The following is a 14,274-nucleotide window of genomic DNA, read 5'->3' as shown; positions in this document are numbered from 1 at the left end:
TAAATAAAGAATTAAAAAAAAAAAAAAAGAAATACCACAGAAAGCCCTCAGGATTGAGCAACCAGAGATGTTTTACCCTATTCAGATTGTAAAGCAAGTGGTCTGTGACCATTATATCAGAGCCTTCCCATTTAAGATACAGCAGTGCATTAGGCATACAGATGTTAAGAGTGTGAATGAGCTGGTGTCCTTTGTGGAATGAAATACAAATAGTGGGAGGGACAGGAGGCGGAGCCTAGCGGAGCAGACATGCATTGTTAGAGCTCCACACCGCTGAGGAGAGAAGAGAAGGACAAAGCGGAGCCTGCAGGCTCAAAAGGTATCCATTTGAACCTTTTTGCCCCAGGGAACAAACTGTGAAAGTTTGGGCAGGAAATATGGTACTGGGAGGAAACCGTGGCAGAAATAAAAATCACCTCACAAAGAGCTCACAGGCACTCACTGCAGCTGAAGCAGCTCCAGTCACCTCACAAGATACAGCATCAGAGCGCTCTCACAGACAGAAAATGTCACAGCAAGACTCTCCATTTGAGTTAGATACAGAACAAATCCTCTCACAAACTTCTCCACAAGCCTCCTCAGCATCCCCAGTAATATTATTACAATTTGAAAAGATGCTTCATAAGGCTTTAAAACAAACCTCAGACCAAATAACAAAAAGCCTAACCAAAGAAATAAGAGAGCTGGGAAACCGCACCGCAGCCTTAGAAATAAAAATGGATGAAATTGAAATTACAACCCAAGAAAATATAACAGAATTGGAACAATTAAAAAAAGAGAACTTAATACTTCAAACTAAGCTCGAAGATTACGAAAATAGAGCCAGACGTTCAAACTTGCGCATAAGGGGAATACCTGAAACTGTGACAGACCTGCAATCTACTATTACTGCTCTATTACAAGAACTAAAGCCAGATATCCCTATTGAACGTTTAGAACTGGACAGAGTACACAGAGCCCTCACAGCCAAAAAGAAAGATGGACCCCCACGTGATATAATCACAAAATTTCATTATTACAGAACGAAAGAACAAATACTAATTGCTGCAAGAGAAAAAAAGGAACTTAATTTTCAAGGACACAATTATCAAATTTTTGCTGACCTATCCCAACTTACTATTACTAAAAGACGATCCATGAAACCCCAACTAATGGAACTGCAACGCCACAACATTATGTATCAATGGGGCTTCCCCTTTTCAGTCAGATTTAACTACCAAGGTACAATTTACAGAAGCAGATCAGCAGATGAACTACAACAAACCCTTTTAAAATTAAATCTGACAGAACCCACAAGCAGCAACACTCCCACACGCAGAAGAATGGCATCATCTTCACCTTCAGGCAGCACCCAGAAAATTTCAGAACAAAATGGGAATCATCATTCTCACAAAAGAGGCCGTTATGCCACATCATCCATGGACCAAGAAGATTCAATGGACTGACATCCTAATTCCTGATATCTCTTCATTTATTATACTAAGAGATGGTTCTCTATAAAAAACCTATATTTATAACTGAATGTAACTGCATTCTGATAGTCACACACTGTGTGGGATCATGTTACATTCCAGTTATATTTCTTATTACTTCTGATTCATATAGCCTTAGAATATATAAGTGAAATAAGGAAATTCTTGTTCAGTTATATATTATCAGGTAATAACAATAGATTTATTACTTTTTAGGACAAATATGTTCAATAATCCAGAAGTAATGGAAGCTTTTTCTTTCTTTTCTTAAAACAAATATATTATTACCTAACTAGTTCCTAGAATTATGTTTTTGTTTATTCTAATCTGAAGCAATACAACCTCAATTTTATGAGTTAACATATCTAAACAGCCACATATGAATACAATATGTAATTGTTTACTCTAAAAGGGTTAAAATCCCAAAATAATTCAAACTATCTTCATCAATACCAAAGTTATTAACAGTACCTTTCTAACTGAATTATTTAGCCTAGGGCAAGACTAACCATATACAACCACCCTGGAATAAATAATTTCAACAAAAACTATATTCTGCACTCCAATTAATGAAACATCATTTTGATGTCTTTTGACATAGCACTTCTCTCCTGTAAGCAGAAGATCAGTGTACCCCCATTAGCCCTCCTCATTCTCCCAACCATATTATGTGGGAGTGTGACGAAGGCACTTATTCCCCTGAGAGAGATATTTATTCTCTTTCACGGGTAAATGGTGATTACTTGCAAAAAATAATTTATACAATGTATCATCTAATCTCATATGTTTTTTGTTTACTCTTTACTCCAGAATTCACTGGTTTCTTTTCTATCAATTCATCTCTTCAGTCCACACAGGTTGATCTGCGCAGTCAGCTCTGCATAACAAAAAGTAAGTCAAAACTATTTGATCTATTGCCATGGCACCACTGAATATACTTTCCCTGAATGTTCAGGGAATAAATGTCCCTCAAAAAAGGACCAAAGCCTTCCGTACTTTCCATAACAAGAAGGCTCACATAGTATGCCTCCAAGAAACACACTTCACCAAAGACTCTACTCCAAAATATATTTCTCCTTTTTATCAACAAATTTACACGGCTTCTGCCTGTACCAAGCAAAGGGGAACTCTAATTGCATTTCACCGATCCACACCATTCACCTTATCATCAGAAATTAAAGACCCAGAAGGTAGATACCTGATACTCATGGGTTATATAATGGATACAGCAATCACGGTGATTTCCTACTACGCTCCTAACAAACAACCTACACCATTCCTCTCACATATATTACAAGTGATTAATACACACAAAATAGGAACAGTGATAATGTGTGGGGATTCGAACCAGGTCCTCCTCCCATTTCTAGATAAATCACCTTTTACACCATCCAAAATAACCTCTAGATTACCTTTTTCTCAACTTCTTTCCAAATACAATCTGGTAGATTCGTGGAGAGAAAGTAACCCAATGAAAAAGAAATTCACTTATTTCTCGCACCCTCATCAAACCTTCACCAGAATAGATCATATTTTTCTAACAATAGGAATGATACCAGAAATTATTGCATCAGATATAATTCCGATTCCGTGGTCTGACCATAATGCAGTATACACTACTATAGCCTCAGCCATACCAAAAGCGCATGACCCAACGTGGTACTTACCGGACATAATGCTCAAACACCCACTACATCAGATGGCCATTGAACAAGCTTTAAAGGAATACATATCAATTAATAATACAACAGACATCTCCCCAATAACACTGTGGGAAGCTCATAAGCCTGTCTTGCGTGGTACAATACAAAGACAAATGGCACTATTTAAACGGGAACGCAAAAATCTAGCAAAAAAACTAGAACTCAATTTTAATGCAGCCTACATATCATTTCAAGATAATCCATCTCAGAGTACAAAATCTCATCTGGAAAAATCTAGATTGGAATACGATCTATTTCTCACTGAGTCAGTTGATAAATCCCTCAAACGCTCCAAACACAATTTCTACATGAATACAAACAAACCAGGTACATATTTGGCTCGGGCATTAAATTCAACTAACAAATCTTTCAAACCAATACGTTTGAAATTATCAAAAAATATTTACACTTGTAATCCAGCTAAAATAGTCCATAAATTTCACTCAAATCTCGCAACTTTATACAAGACAAACAATGAATTTAATCCTACAGAGGCTGAATCCTTCTTCTCAAAAATAACCTTACCTGAGTTATCTCAGAATCAAAAAAGCAGTTTGGATGAGCCTATAACTATAGATGAAGTTGCTAACGCCATAAAAGACCTAAAACTTAACAAAAGACCAGGCCCAGACGGCTACTCGGCTTTATACTATAAAACATTCTCAGAAATACTTTCTCCCATTCTCACTGAAACTTTTAACAAACTTCTAGATGGACATTCTTTTTGGCAAGAAACACTAATGGCAATTGTTTGTATGATCCCAAAACCCCTTTCTGATGATACTTCCTGTGTGAATTATCGGCCTATCTCTCTGTTAAACCTCGATATTAAATTATTAGCAAAAATAATAGCAAAACGCCTCAATAGCATTATAGGAAAATTAATACATAGAGATCAAGTAGGCTTCATGCCAAATAGACAGGCAGGCGATAATATACGCAGGGCAGTGTTATTGGCACATATTGCTAAAAAACGGAAAATCCCTTTATGTTTTCTATCTCTCGATATTAAGAGGGCATTTGACACAGTATCCTGGCAATATATGCAATATTCATTACAAAAATGGGGTTTTGGACCCCACTTTTTTAACATGGATCAAAGCATTATATAATAAACCCAAAGCCTATATAAAATATGCTGGATACAAATCTGAAGCCTTTAATATCGAAAGAGGTACCCGACAGGGTTGCCCATTATCTCCCTTATTATTTGCCCTTATACTCGAACCCATGGCCCAATACATCAGAACAAACCAAACTATAACTGGCATTGAAGTAGGAGGTATTACACACAAATTATGTATATTTGCAGACGATATATTACTTTTTCTATCATCACCACAGGTCTCTGGTCCTAACTTAATACCAGCTCTTGATGGATTTGCAGCCCTATCCGGCCTTATGATTAATCCTAAGAAATGCCTAGTGCTTAATATTTCACTCACAAACATGGAATTGATCCCGGCTAGGGCTGCACTCCCATTCACATGGGCAGAAAAATCAATCCCATATCTTGGAATTCATTTAACAGCATCTCATTCTGACTTATTCGCAACCAATTATCCTCCTGTATTAAGACAGATCACAAATCTAATAAAACAATGGTCGCAACTTCCTTTATCCTGGATAGGGAAGATTAATGCAATCAAAATGACTATTCTACCCAAATTGCTTTATCTATTCAGAGTCCTCCCTATTCCAATTCCTTCCTATTTTTTGAGAATAGTACAAAAAAGAGCAACTTCGTTTATATGGGGCTCTTCTAAACCACGTATACCTATACACACACTACATCTTCCCAAAAATAAAGGAGGCCTGGGATACCCTAATTTTACTAACTACTACAGAGCAGCACATTTGGCCAGTCTGTCCAAATACCATGCAAAACAGGAAATCCCATTATGGGTATTTATAGAGGCTTCAGAAAATGACCATCTATTAATATCAAATTTAATATGGCTTGATCCTAAAGACCGCTTTAAAATTCATAATCCCATAACTAAACACTTCTTATCTCTCTGGGATAAACTAAAAACCAAATATCAGTTACAATCTCCACACAATCCTCTCCTTTCTTTTATCAGAAATCCGGCCTTTTATCCGGCATGGATCTACCCAAATTCTTTTAAAGCTTGGACAACATCAGGCATTCAGACACTAAATGACTTCATAGCATCTAAATCATTCCTTTCATTCCCTTCGCTTAGAGAAAAATATGATCTACCAAACTCTGAGATATTTAGATATCTCCAAATCAAAAATTTCTATACACCATTCCTAAAGGGGGATACACCATTATCCCAATTATCCATTTTTGAATCAATCTGTACAAAAGATCCATTTGCTAAAGGTACAATTTCATCACTTTATAATCAATTATATGGAGTAGCAAATCTTAATAGACCATCTTACGTTCAGAGGTGGGAGGAGGACCTGGGACGAACTTTAGAAGACACGGACTGGTCTAACATATGGCTCACATCTAAGTCATCTTCACCCAACATCTTAGCACTGGAGACAAATTATAAAGTCCTAACTCGCTGGTACCTTGTACCCACTAGAGTGGCAAAATATTCACCTAATACCTCAGCTCTTTGTTTTCGAGGATGCCCAGAAATAGGCACATATTTACACAAATGGTGGACGTGCCCAGTAATCCAAACCTTCTGGAAGGAAGTCTTCGTGATTGCATCTAAAATATTTTAAAAAATAATACAACCAGATCCATATTTAACTTAACTTAATCTAAAACCGGAATGGTTAACACTCTCTCAATTCAAACTTATGATCCAACTAATAACGGCTGCAAAACAAACAGTGGCCAAGGCATGGAAATCTCCTGCATTGGTACTAGCAGAAACAATTCACAGAATGAATAATACAATGTCCCATGCTAAGATGGTAGCCATCGATCAAAATCAAATTCCAAAATTTGAAAAACTTTGGCATCCTTGGATAAAACAACAGTTCCTGTCAAACTTCAATGACTCTGTCCTGTTGCCATGGTAACAGACTAAATGACTTACAGAGACACCCATTCTAAGGCTTCAAAGAGAACTAAAAAGAATAATAAACTGACGAGCGGGACAACCTTGTGGACCATACCTCTACCTTTCAACCCTTTTTCTTCTTTCTCTTTCCTTTTCTCCACCTTACGATTAAAGCTCATTATCAGAATTTATTTGACCTATATACACTCTACTTGTAAACAATATGTATAGTAGGTATAAATCATTTAAATACCTACAAAAGTAACTAAGGAAATGATATATATCTTTAATTTAGGTTTACGTGAACCCAATGTTTAATATTTGAAATTTCATAATATTTACCTATATAAACCCTACTGTAAAACAATGAGCTTACTTTATAGATCCTTGTAAACTTACTTTATGTATCTTTATAACATTGTATACTCAATAAACTTCTTTTGACAAGGAAAAAAAAAAAAAAAAAAAAGAAATACAAATAGTGAGGACTAACTGCATCTTCCCTCTAAGCCAGTAACCCCTGGAAACAGGAAAACATCAAGTAAGACTATTCTGTTTTATCCAAAAGGTAAACTGGCTCCTAAGGAGGGGGTGAGACATCCATGGGTGCCAGATATGAATGACCACCTAACTCAGTTGGAGTCTCTCCCTTGAGAGAGATGCAGCGTATTCGTTTCTGGCGGTGTCAAAGACTGGTACATGTGGCTGCCAATTTCCTCATATTACAGGAGTCTACAGAATGTGATCTGGGAAAGAGTATTGTAAATCTTGCCCGGATATTCAAATGAATGCACACATTACCAAAGTCCACTTACCCTTGCCTATACTTGAGTTCAGCGGCATAGCTACAGGGGTCGCAGGGGTCACCAATGCGACCCAGCCCCATGCTCCAGGGGGCCCGTGTGGCCTCCACTGTACACCTAGATAGGAGGGACGGCAACCTATAGAGTAATCGATCCCCTCCATCTTCTGCCTGCAGGCGCTGATTGCCTTATTCTCCTCCTCTCCCTCTCGCAGGCATTCAGCGCCTACAGGAGGAAGATGGAGGGGATTGGTTCTTCTATAGGCTGCCGCCCCTCCTATCCAGCTTCCCTCTGCTGCCCCCAGGCCCCTGAACTCTCTCCCAGCCCCTGTGCTCTCTCTGATGGGGTCGGATCTAGGCAGGGCTGTGCTAGGTGTGCTCTCTCCACTCCTGGCAGAACAGCGATCCTGCAAACAACAGATGACACGGGATCGCTCGCACTCAAATCGGACTGTGCACGGACTGTACCAACCCCCTACTGACATTTCCTGCTGTGGGGAGGTGAGTACATATAGAAGATTAGTGTGTGGTGGTGGTGTTGGGAGGGGGTGTAATGAAGCTGTGTATAGTCCATTCTGAGAGCGATCTGTGTCATCTGCTGTGTTGACTATGGAGGATCACTGTTCTCACAGGAGTGCACCGCCCAGCACACCTCCCCCTGACTGTGACATGTAAGTTTGAGTCGGGTAGTTATTTGTGCTGGGACAGGTTATAAGGGGAGGGGAGAGTTCATTGTTTCCCAATAAAAAAAAAAAAAAAAAAAGAAACCCCTAGACAATAGAAACAGAAAATAGGCCCAAATTCACCAGCAGCTCTTTGGGGGTGTGCTACATATCTATTACTTTGCTATCCTTTGTAATGAGAGAGGCGAGCTATCACCAGATAAACAGGCGCATAGTGGACTGGAAATGTAAACATTGCACTGGAGAAAAAGGGGCATAAAAGTACAGGGGCTGGAGTGGTTAAGGTTCCTAGCTGCTATTTTAAAAGTGGTTTTAAAGGCTCAAGGCTTTTTACCCTTATGCATTTTATGCATGAAGGTGAAAAACCTTCTGTGTGCAGCGGCCCTCCCAGCAGCCCCTAATACTCACCTGAGCTCAATCTTGATCCAACGATGTGCTTGAGAGCTGAGCTTCTTTGTCTCTCATTCCTCATTGGCTGAGACAGCAGATGGAGCTATTGGCTCCTGCTACTGTCAATCATAGCCATTGAGCCAATGAGGAGAGGGGGCGGGTCCAAACCGCAGCTCTGTGTGTCTTATGGATGCATAGAGGGGGGCTCGGGAGTGAGCATGTACTAGTGCCTGCAGAGCAAGCAGCTTGCTATTGGGGGCACTGGCTGAAGTGGAGGAGCCAGGAGCACCGGCTGGGAACCTGAGAAGAGGAGGATCAATGCTGCTCTGTGCAAAAGCACTGCACAAATTCGGTAAGTATGACATCTTTGTTATTTTTTTATTTTATTTTTTTTTATGAAACTTTTAATGTCAATTTAAAGTGGATGTAAACCCAAAACTTTTTTTTTTTACTTAAGGCTTGTACAGTATAGGATTTCATGTCATCTGTGCTCAGTCTTGCCATGAAGAGTTAATTCAGCTCTGAGCAATCCTCTTATCTTTTTTCAGTGAGATAAAAACTGACAGACAGAGAAATAGGAGTCTGTTTCTCCCCCTGCTGTGAGTGACAGGTGATTTACATATCTCATGTACTAGTTTGAGAGAGACATTCTGTGTACTTCAGTTCAGATCAGCTTCTCCAGCTCTCCCAGGATTGGCTGCTCCACACCTCAGCACGATTGGGCATGCTGAAGTCATGTGGTGACTTTTCTGGGTTTTTACTGGATGTTAGTGATCATAGCAGAATTCAGTGTAAGAAATACACAGGAGAAAATTCATGTTGACAAGGGGAGTGTAGAGGTGGGCGGGGAGTCTACTGCCATCACGACTCCACCCACCGAGCTCCGGACAACAGATCCATTCACAGAATCTGCAGTTTTTCGGGTTTCATAACAGACAGAGGGGAGACATTTGACAAGTAAGGATACATGCAGGAGGCATATATATCCTTATAGATAACCCCTATGGCAGTTGTTTCAGAAAGGATGAGAGTGGGTTTACATCCATTTTAACCGCTTGCCGACCAGCCGCTGTCATAATACTGTGGCAGGTCGGCACGATCCCGCGAGCCGTCGTAGCTATATGTCGGCTCCTTCAAGCGGTATAGCAGGCGCTGCACTCAGGGGGTGCCGATGCTCATGGCTGACAGTCGTGATGACCGCCGGAAACGAGCGATTGAGGGCACGAGAGGCAGAACAGGGACATGTGTGTGTGTAAACACACAAATCCCTGTTCTGTGAGGAGAGACAGATTGTGAGTTCCTATAGCTAGGAATCACGATCTGTCATTTCCTCCAAGTCAGTCCCCTCCCCCTACAGTTAGAAACACACACAGGGAACAGAGTTGACCCCTTGATCGCCCCCTAGTGTTAACCACTTCCCTGCCAGTAACATTTTTACAGTAATCAGTGCATTTTTATAGCACTGATCGCTGTATAAATGCCAATGGTCCCAAAAATGTGTCAAAAGTGTCCGTTGTATCCGCCATAATGTCGCAGTCCTGATAAAAAATAGCAGATCGTCGCCTTAGTAGTAAAAAAATAAAAAATAAAAAAATAATAAAAATGCTATAAATCTATCCTCTATTTTGTAGACGCTATAACTTTAGCGCAAACCAATCAATATACCCTTATTGCGATTTTTTTTACCAAAAATATGTAGAAGAATACATATCGGCCTAAACTGAGAAAAAAATTAGCTTTTTAAAAAAAAAAAAATGGGGATACTTATTATAGCAAAAAGTACAAAATATTGTGTTTTTTTTCAAAATTGTCGCTCTTTTTTTGTTTATAGCGCAAAAAATATTAACCGCAAAGATGTTCGAATACCACAAAAAGAAAGTTCTATTTGTGGGAAAAAAGGACATCAATTTTGTTTGGGTGCAGCGTCGCACGACCGCGCAATTGTCAGTTAAAGCGATGCAGTGCTGAATCGCGCTTGGTCATTCAGCAGCCAAATCTTCCGGGGCTGAAGTGGTTAAGAGCAAGGAAGATCCAAAAGTGTAATAAAGTAAATAAACAAAAACAATCAATAAACAGAGGAATCAGCGCTGTAAACCAAATAAGAAGGAAATAAAGTGATAAATAAATTCCGTGAATAATAATTATTAATTCATAAAGTTCATGATCAAATCAAGTGAGTCAATATCAGTTCTAATCAGTGAAGATCTTCAGAGGGTGAGGTAGATGAGGAACCAAAGGCAGGGGTCCCTTTCTAAGGCAGGATTGCAAATAACACTGGATAAAACCTTCACCGCACCACTGTGATATGGATAAAATACGCGCTTACCAACTGGCAAGCTTAAGAAAGCTTGTGACCTTAACCCAGTCGGGGCCTTTCTTGGGATGGAGACACCACTAAATCGCTCCTTAGACCGTGAGTAGCCCACTATCCTCCACGTATAAACAGAGCCTGGATGTTAGGGATACTATACTCCTACCTAGGAGTTGTTCTCACAAACAATGCCCCAAAAAGAAAGGAAGAGCAACATAGCGTAATCCTAATAGTCTCTGCTTCTGGCCTGGGTGAAATACAACAGCAACTGTTTGTATATTACCATATGGCTTAGTTCTCTGCGTCTACTTTCTGCAAACTCCCCTTTTTAATAACATCACAGTCCTCCAATTGGAGGGGTTTGACCTTATGTGTTTTTCCACTAGGGGCTTCCTGCAACAATCCAAAGACCAGTCTGAAAGCTCAAGAATTGGCAATGAAACTTATTGAAAATAAACAAAAACACCAAGCGCAATAATGTTCTAGCGTGACATATACAATCAAATAAGTGTAAATCAAATATATGTGAATGCACGTGCAATTAATTAAATAAAAAAAAAAATTGTTGGATTGACAATGATATCAAGCTGCTATCAATTATATAGTGGTCAGAATCCCCTAAAAATTAAAACATATAACATAGATTGATGCGCTCTGATACAAAGTTCAATCAATGTGAGAAAATAATTTTTTTGTGCTAAAAAAAAACAATGTGAAAAAAATTGCTACCAAATCGCTAAAAAAAAAAAAAAAAAAAAAAAAAAAAATCGCATATATATATATAAAATCGCAAACATATGAAAAAAATCGCAAATATTTAAAAACTGTGTTCCTCCAGTTATACAAATCCACTGGAAGTGGTGCGATATCTCCAAAGTAAACTAAGCAACAATTGTGTATAGATATACTAAAAATGCGTTTGCAAATAGTAATCAATCCAAATTAGTGCCAATAAATAAATAAATTAGATATATTCCCTGTGATAAGTGTTGAATCCTCCGTAATAAAAAATAAATAAATGATATGCTTATAAAGGTGCAATATATATACAATTGATGAGTATAAATAGATAAATAGTGCCAATAGAATCTGATCAAATATAGATGATTAAATTCATGAGATAGGATAAGTAACAGGCGACAGTTCAATCCTCAGTAATCTGGGATATCTGGATTCCTGCAGTACTTATTTGTTCACCCTCTGAGCTATTTCTTCCACAGCCACAATGAATGGTAATTTTCTCAGTATCAAGTGGTTTTATGTAAAATAAACAAAGAGAGAAAACATTGCGCAATATTGTTACAATAAAAGTTCACAGGCAAAACAGCACAGTGATACACTCACGTGTGCCTGACTTGTTTTAGGCATGCAGATAAGCAGATAGGCAGATCTCAGCTGGCTTGTAAGGACAAGGCTTGCTACGCAAGCTGCTGCTGCTTGATACAATGTATTCAGCAGACTGTGTCCTAGGCTCCTCCCATGCGTTGCATCACTGACACGTGACTTTCTCAAGGCTAAGCATGAGATGCCAGCGTCTCCGTATTTAGGCATTTCGGTTCCTATGGTGACAGTGCTGTGATCATCGGATCATCACGCTGCTTACTGCTGTATTTGTATATATGTATTATACTTTAAAAACAATATTTATTGGTTGCATCAAAGCAAATCATAATAACTACATAAAACTAAATATAAATTTGTACAATTAAAAAAGATCACAGAATAAAATCTTTAATATAGTAAATCATTTTATCTATATAATAATGGGCTCCCTCCAGTGGCGCATATCGGTACAGCACACCATTGACAATACATTCATATCATTAACTAATGTTATCAGCTATGTGTTAATCTCTATGTTTTGATCCCGCTGCATGACTAAGTAGGCAAGTGTGACTTTATGCTGGATCTTGATAGTTTATAGTGTGCTGATAAACACACCCATGACTTTAAAGATAAATAAAACAATTTAAAAAATAAATAAAAAAAATATAAAAAATAAAAATATATAAGAATAAATTGTGATTTAAACTAAATATCCCAGGACTGTATAAATGATAATAGTATTACACAGAGAAATTTTCAGTAGGTTTGGTTGGTTTTTTAGCACAAAAAATTATTTTCTCACATTGATTGAACTTTGTATCAGAACGCATCAATCTATGTTATATGTCCAAAAGTGTAATAGCTGCTTTGGATCGGGATGTTCAAGGATAAGACTGTCCAAACTTAGTAACTGATAAGATACTCAAAAACAAGCACAACATGATTATCAAAATGAGTCACGTAAAACACATTTCATTGCCCTTGGTTTCTTAACAAAAATGTCAAAGTACATCATAATCAAGCCAATTTAGGAAATTGTGAAACAACCTGAATGACAGGCAAACATTTGTACAGGTTGATGTGTTCAGAGATCTCCCAAGCGTGTTATTTAAAGCAGTGGTCATCAACCCTGTCCTCAGGGCCCACCAACAGGCCAGGTTTTATTTATTACCTTGGGGAGATGCAGATTAGAATACTGCAATCACTGAGCAGCAAATGAGATCACCTGTGATGTATTTCAGTTATTTTGCAATCCTGGCCTGTTAGTGGGCCCTGAGGACAGGGTTGATGACCACTGATTTAAAGGATTGTATATTTTTAATGGTGTCCTTAAAGAGGTTGCAAACCCGAAAAAATAAACAAAAAAAAAAAAACATGTCAGACAAAGGCATAATAAGCTAGTACGCATCGCATAATCTAGTGGAAATGGCGCCTATGGCAAGCACTGAAACTGCGCCCCTGTCAAAACAAAAAATAACAGCTAACAAAACTACAAGTCAAGCTCTTTAATCTTTCAATTAAAAAATTATGGATTGGCACTACATAAAGTCCTCAAGTGCCGATCGGTGAGTCCGCCCCTGCTCATTGAACAGTCCACATTCAGTGAAAGTTCATGTACTGCAAAGTTTGCAGTACACAAACTTTTACTGAATTTGGACTGTTTAATGTGCTTGTTGCACAAATCACTTTATTACACTTTATTTATGATATCTATTTATTTAATCCATATTGAGCCAAGTTTGCGCGAACTTTAGAACCCAATTAAAGTCTATGGGACTCAAACGTTCAAAATCAAAAGTGCTAATTTTAAAGGCTAATATGCAAGTTATTGTCCTAAAAAGGGTTTGGGGACCAGGGTCCTGCCCCAGGGGACATGTATCAATGCAAAAAAAAGTTTTAAAAACGGCTGTTTTTTCGGGAGCAGTGATTTTAATGATGCTTAAAGTGGAAAAAAAAGTGAAATATTCCTTTAAATATCGTACCTGGGGGGTGTCTATAGTATGCCTGTAAAGTGGCGCGTGTTTCCCAAGCTTAGAACAGTCCCTGCACAAAATGACATTTTTAAAGGAATAAAAGTCATTTAAAACTGCTTGCGGCTTTAATGTAATGTCGGGTCCCGGCAATATGGATGAAAATCAGTGAGTCAAATGGCATGGGTACCCCCCCCCCCCAGTCCATTACCAGGCCCTTTGGTTCTTGTATGGATATTATTAGGAACCCCACATCCAAATTTAAAAAAGGCGTGGGGCCCCCAGGCCCTATATACTCTGAACAGCAGTATACAGGCGGTGCAAACAAGACAGGAAATGTAGGTTTGTTGTTAGGTAGAATCTGTTTGTAATTTTAAACTGGTACATTTTTAAAGTGTAGCTCCAGCCAAAAAATCTATTTTTAAGCTTTTTGGAAAACATAGGGAAGGGTTCTCACCCCTGTAACATTTGTTTTGCTGTCTGTGCACCTCTTCAGAAGATTTCACCTCACTTTCTGTTCCAATGACAAATGTTTTTTTGAAAATTTGGGGCTTTTAGTGAAACAAGGATTGGTGATAAAGCATCAGTGAAGAGGAGACACGTTTTTCCCATATTAACTCTTACAGG

At 38.5% G+C, this 14,274-nt stretch overlaps 1 protein-coding gene across 1 annotated transcript in view; it reads right to left on the bottom strand.

The window, feature by feature from the left end:
• Positions 1-14,274, bottom strand: part of LOC141144605 (epidermal growth factor receptor-like) — a 285,658-nt gene that overhangs the window by 246,179 nt on the left and 25,205 nt on the right. The gene's annotated exons all lie outside the window — the stretch shown is intronic.

The sequence above is a fragment of the Aquarana catesbeiana genome, linkage group LG05 (genome assembly GCF_042186555.1).
Source record: "Aquarana catesbeiana isolate 2022-GZ linkage group LG05, ASM4218655v1, whole genome shotgun sequence".
NCBI lineage: Eukaryota > Metazoa > Chordata > Amphibia > Anura > Ranidae > Aquarana > Aquarana catesbeiana.
Note: the sequence above shows the minus strand (reverse complement) of the source record. Positions and strands in the feature narration are given on the sequence as shown.